This window comes from Gavialis gangeticus, unplaced genomic scaffold (genome assembly GCF_001723915.1).
Source record: "Gavialis gangeticus isolate Ggan-Ray unplaced genomic scaffold, GavGan_comp1, whole genome shotgun sequence".
Lineage (NCBI taxonomy): Eukaryota > Metazoa > Chordata > Crocodylia > Gavialidae > Gavialis > Gavialis gangeticus.
The window spans coordinates 82,478,250-82,484,985 of NW_017728993.1; positions in this window are offsets into that span (position 1 = coordinate 82,478,250).

Below are 6,736 nucleotides of genomic sequence, written 5' to 3' on the forward strand. Positions count from 1 at the left end.
CAAACCTTATACCACCTCCGGACCCGAGCGCGCCGCGCGGTCCTAGCGCCGGCCCGCCTCCCCCTCGCGCCTCCTTCTCCCCCCGCCCGCCCGCTCCTCTGCCTCCCGCCCCTGGGATCCCCCGTGGCTTCATGACACGCTCAGCCCCGTGCCGCCGACGTCTCTTCATCCCCTCGGAAACAGCTTGCGTGTGGGGGGCAAGGAGGGTGCTGGCACTCCATCCCCTCGGAAACACGCTGGGGCAAGGAGGATGCTGACACTTTTTAGCCCAGCTCCGCTCCCACTAAGCCCCTCTGTTCCTAATTCCCCAGCCCCCCACCCGTGCAGCAGGGAGCTGGGATCTAGCCCGCGTTGGACCCCAGCCCTCCCCACAGCTAGGCAGAGAAGGAGCACAGTGTCCTTAAAAAGCAGGATCCCAGAGACACATTAGATCCTAAACCCAGGGAGCTTTTGGCCCCCCTGGGTTGGATTCCCAGCTGAAGAGGAATCATGTTGAGCCAATTCTGGTGCATCTTAAATATACAGCCTCTGAAATTTCGCCAGCTTAAAAACCCCAGAGTCGACATCTGGCCAGAAATTGTACTGGCACCATTGAGAACAAGGGCTGTTTGGACCAAAGGGCCGAATCAGTGGCGATGTGTAGGGGGTGCACGTGCACCCTCTAAGCACACCCGTGCACCTCCTGACTGGCCATGATCGCCGCTTAGGCGATAGGCAGGAGGGGCAGGTGGGAGCTCCGGTGCCCCCCTGCAAGCACTGGCTGATCACTGCGATCACTACAGCCACTTCGGATCTGGGTTGCCTGCAGGGCGCCCCACCCCATTGCCAGGATCGGCTGTAGGGGGAACCCCCCTCCCACAGCAGCGGGACTGGTTGCAGGGGGGGGCACATGCCCCCCTGACTAAGGCAGCACCAGTCACCCATGAGCCGGATCCCAGAACATCTTGGTGCAAGAAGGAGGTCGACACTCTTCCAGGGGTGGGCAAAATGCCGCCTGCCAGGCCATTGTATCCAGCCCACAGGGTCCCTAAAATTTAGAAAATTAATATTTATCTGCCCCTGGCTGTTTGTCATGCAGCCTTCGATGGCTTGCCAAAACTCAGTTAGCGGCCCTCCACCCAAAATAGTTGCCTGCCCCTGCGTCTAAGTTAATACCATATCCTTCTGCTTCCAGCCAATTTTTTATCTGCAAACGTCACCATCTGAATTTAGCCCATCTGTGGCCCTAAAGCAGTGGTCTTCAAACTTTTTTGATCACGCACCCCTATCAGTAAAAAAATTTTGAGCACGCACCCCCAATATATGTATATTTATAGAAATAGAAGTTCTAATATTTTTTTCCCGCACCCCAATGGGTCGTCTTGCGCACCCTCTGGGGTGCACACACCCCACTTTGGAGACCACTGCCCTAGAGAACCCAAGGGGTGCCGCATAGATATCTGGCGACTGGTAACTTGATTTGACCCTGGTTATGTGTAGGCACGATGAATGCTCAAGATCTGGATTTCCATTACAGAAACAGGTCTTAGCTACTTAGATCTGTATGCCAGGATGAGATGATGATGTATATGGGGATTTTATTGACACAATGGACTAGACGTGCTCCCTATTTAGGCAGGGAAATTTGATGGTTTGGGATCTCTCAAAAACTAGTTCTTAACTTTCTCCATAAAGGTAACTTAAAGCAGCAAAGTCAAAAAGAGCCATAACATCCTTCTCTACTTTTCTTGCCTCTCTTTCTTGGCTCCTGACACTGCTCTCCTATCTCCTGTAGCACTGCTCCTCCATCTCCCCTAGCACTTCCCCAGGTCATCTGCTGCATAAGGGGCAAAGTCAGTATTCACATGGATTCCCTCTCTCTACATTTTTGAGGGCAGCAAAATTCAGGGGTATTGGAAAGAGCAGGATGAACTTTGTCCTCTTTTTCACCCCGCTTAAACTTTGACATCAGAAGGGATGAATTCTTGAGTTGTATGTGACATCTGGGCACAGAGGGCAGATGGGAAATGATCATTTGTCTGGCAGGTAAGAGGGAGGGAGGAGCTGGGACTGAGTAATCCCTCCAGACCTTTAATCCTGAGCATCCTGGGCTTCCAGGCTTTTTGTCTGTCTGTTTGAAGCGGTCAGGCCAGAGTCTCATTGTAGTTAGAATGGATAGACTTTTCTTCATATAAATATTGACTGAAGGCTGAATAAATAAGCACAAGATCTAGATTGTTTCATAGATTCATAGATTATTAGGGGCTGGAAGGAACCTTGAAGATCATCGGGTCCAGCCAGAGCTACTGGGGTTGCGAATATACATGCCTAGGTCACTGCAGTGGCTCATTATGAAGGCTTGCCCTTTAGCAGTTAAGAATTAACCTTGAGATAGCATGGATCTTTCTAGGTGGATGTTCTAGCTGGCTATTTGCAGGGTTGCATAGGACAGATTGAAGGTATAATATCCTGAAGGGCTCCAGAAGGGGACTTCCACTTGTCTTTTTCAATGAGGAGGATTATGCCCCCTATCTAGTACCTCACACTGTAAAGCGATACTGTTATTGTTGCAGATGTTTGGTGTTTCTCCCACAAACAGCTTCAGGGGCATGGAGCTAAGCAGGTTCAGAACAGTGGAAGTGCAAATTTCACTGCAAAAGTCGAAGAGCCTCAACCTAGAGTTGAAGGAACTGATCTAAAGCTGAGAGCATACTTCCCTTTCCATATTCCTTCGGCCTTGGCCCCTCCTGAGACCAGCTGTTATTTTGTAAGTGATGTGGATAGCGATCCACTCACAGAAGAACCAACACCTAGCTACAGCAGCACAACGCTGTAATGCAGGGCTGTCCAACTTCTAAGCCCCCAGGGGCCACATGTCCTAGAGGGCTACACCTGCGGAGGGCTTCACATTGCAAGAGCTACACCAGGCATACCATGTAGACACTCTCCCCCGCTCACACTGCGCTGTGTGGGCATATTCCCTGCACCTCACATGCAGACCTGATCCCCTCTGGGTGCAGCCTCAGGCTCACCTTGAGCCTGCACCACTGCCGCACCTCCTGAGGCAAAAGCAGGAAGCAGAAGCTGGTGGAGGTGCGGAGCCTGGAGACACCACCTGCTATTGCAGCCAGAAGGCTGGGGGAAGCAGAGCCCAGAGTCAAGTGAGCCCAGGCGCTGCCTATTTACCCCTTGTTGGCCACCAGTTGAGCAGCCCTGCTTTAGCACACAAGCACTACTCACACTTACAACAATTTTCAGTGATACTAGGCTGTTTTGAATCTGTAACACCCTAGACTAGTCAAGTTTGCATGATTTTAGGTTGTATTATAGTCATTCAGCCATTATGAATCATACATTTCCTAAGCTGTTCTGTGTCCTGGGAAGGAGTAAATGTATTGCATTCATTCATTCCCTGTGGCTAGTTACATAGAAGCCCCTCAATAGGTTGGAAAAGAAAGAGTTACTGAGCTAGCCACAAGGAGCAGGTGGCATTAAAAGTAAGTACACTGGGAAAGCGTTGCCTGAAAAACGGCATTAAACACATCAGCATTTTGACGCATGAGTTCTGGGTGTAGCCCTTCAGTTCAGCAAAGAGGAGCTGATGCGACCCTCTGCACCTTGGTAGCTGGTGCTTGCATGTTGGGCTTGATCCCTCAATATGCTGAGCTACTGCAGCTTCCACTGAAGTCATTAAAAGCTGACTATGGGAGAATTTGAGCAGCTGACAGGAGCAGGCCCTTTCTCTGAAAAAAGTGGTTCCTTGTGCTGTACAGATTTCTCTGCTGTACCAACAGGCTGTTTTGCAAGGAGCACATGCTGTCCTCGATCTGTGAACAGGATGTTAACCTCCCCAATTGCCAGCTGAAAGAAACTGTGACACAGAGGATGGATCCTGTGCAAGACATGAGACAGAAGGCTGCCCCTCTCTACCACTACCCAGCTTCAGCTGAGGCAGGATGTGAAAGTCTCAAAGCAACAGCTACTTTTCCCCAAAGGCAAAGCTGGTCTGCCCATTTTATCATTGCTTTGTCTCCAATAGTTTAACCTCCAATACAGTCAAATGGATTTGACAGCAAGGATTTGAATGTCGATCTGTGTTTGCACCTTAACTTCCTGTACCTGCTTCATTTCTAGCAGAATGACTAAAAAATTGTGATGAGGTAAGTGATAAAATCAGCAGCTACTGAATTGAGCAAGAATCTTGAAAGCTGCCCGATGAAACAGTACAGACAACCCTGAGTAGCCATTTACAACTCTAGCGCAACTCAGGGCCAGGGGACAGGCTGGCAGATGAAAGAAATACATCATCCTCTGCCTACATCACATGGATATACTTTGTAAGAGGTTTGCTCTGAGCAAGAAAAGAAGACAGAAAGATAAAATGCTGGCAACCACAAGTGCCTTGTCTACATTATGGCTTCCATCATTGCTAGCATTCCCAGAGCCCATCAGCGTTAGCAATGCAGGGGAATTTTAGCAGAGAAGGTTAAACACGGCATAGAGTGCTATTGAAAACCCCTTAGCCCACATGTACCCTAATCTGTCTGGCCAGCTGGGAGTCTCATGTTGCACTGAAACACAGACATTTTAGCCCTTATTTTCACACAGATTGGTGGAAATGTTTTCCCTGTAAGCTTTCCCAATCTTTATGGAAGACTTTGAGCTTCTGTGTACAAGACATCTTAGACTAACATTTTGAAACTGGGTACATACAAAAGCTAGAAAAGTCAAACTAGCTAATAAATTTCATTTACTTTCTGGGCAGAAAACAAACCATTTCAGAACTACTAAAAGGAATATTTTTAATTTTCATGCAATATACTAGAGAATAAGGGCGAAGGAATTTCAGAAGGAAAAATCAAGCCTTTTTTATACAAAGGGTGATCTGAGACAATCAAAATGGTTGATTCAAAGAAACTTAAAGATTTCCCTTCCCTGAGCTGTTTACAACAAACACTGAAGTTTATTGCAGTTTTCAGTCACCAGTACATAAAACACCATTACCTAAAGCAGGGGTGAGCAATTATATGGGCTGGAGGGCCACTTAGGGAGATTTGGTGAGCAGTCGTGAGCCGGGTGTGCACCTGCTCCCCTCCAGCCCTCAACAGCTCACCAAAACTGTGTAAGTGGTTCTGCCCCTAGGCCTGGCCCTGTCCTGTCACCACTTGGTGATCCTTGGTGATCCGTGTGCAGGGCCCACACAGCTGGGTGGATGGGATGGGGCCACAGGTGGGTGCGGAGTGGCATTGGGGAGTGGCATGGGAGGGCAGAGCCAGGGCTGGGTTTGTGAGGTGGTGACAGCATGAGGCCAGGACCCAGGGCAGAACTGCAATCTGCTCCCCACATACCCCGGCCCACAGAACCGGTGCCCATTGCAGGGATGTGTGGGCAGCGGATCGTGGCTCTGTCTGGCCTGTGCTGTCACCTCCCCATGATCCCAGCCTTGGCTGCGCCTGCCCATCCTGCTCCTAGATGTCATTCGCTATACACCTGTGGCCCCATCCCATCTGCCTGGCTAAGCACACGCTACTTGTGCAGGTTCTGGGCTGGTCTCCATGGAGTCTGAGCCCACCCACTTTTTCTGGTGCCCCCAGCAGTGGGTGTGGGCTGGATGATCTGGGGTGTCTGTGTAGTGGGGCTGGGTGCAGCAGCAGTGCAAGTGACATTGGCAGTGGCAGTGGGAAGGAGCTGCAGCTGCTGGGGCTACCAGGAAGCTGAGTCCAGCCTCCACAGTACCCCTGCCCCACTGCGTGTCTGGGGATTGCAGAACCAGCTGCATGTGCCGTGGCTCAGGCTGCCTCTTGGGCCCGGGCTGGGTGGGGCTGAGGGACCCACTGCAGGCTAGATAAAATCCCTTGGTGGGCCAGATCCTGTATTTTGCCCACCCTGATCTAAAGCCTGCATAATATTCTGTCAGGCTTAGTAGCCTTTTTTCTATGAACATCAGTGTTAATAAAATGTCACGTGCCTATAAAAGCTGCAAAATCAAATCCCACATATGCACGTGTGCAGAACTCCAAGTGGCATTTTTGTACTTCTCATGACTTAGCCAAAGTGGTATTATGCATTCTAATTCCTCTGTGGTAATTTGGCTCATTCATAGATATTCCATTAAATGGAATGTGTTCTTTTTAAAATAGCTAATCCTTCCCTCGCCTCATCTTTTAACACACAATAGGCAACAATCATTAAAAAATAGAAGATGCTCACTTGAACATTGTGCAGTCATTAAAGACAAAATATGATGGCAGCGATAAAATGGGTCTGAACACAAAAGTAAAAAGGCATAAGGCTCCTTTTCCTCTGCTGTACCACCTACCTGCTTTGGAGGAAGTAACAGCTTTCACACAGTCACTGCTAGCCCTAAGTGAGTAGATGGGCTGGGGGTTTACCCTGTTGCACAAGCCAAACTGTACCAGCAGGTATGACCCTGCCTTTTCTTTTACTGGAGCTTTAGAAAATCATTGAGGCAATTTGTTCATAATTTGTTTCCTAGTCTGGTGCTGGCTCAATGCTAGTTTGGACTGCTGCATATTTAGAGCTTGCTCCAATGCCACAATTTACCTTAAAATATTATTTTTAGAGAGAAAAAAGTTCTTAGTGAAATCTCAATCTCCAACCTGGGTGCCTTTCCTGTTATTTACCCCTCTAAATCTGACTGAGAAATTCCTTATAAAACGGAGCACATTTTATACATACATTTTTAAAATGAAAAATATGAAAGTAAACATGAGACAAGGTGTGGGGGGGGGGGAGG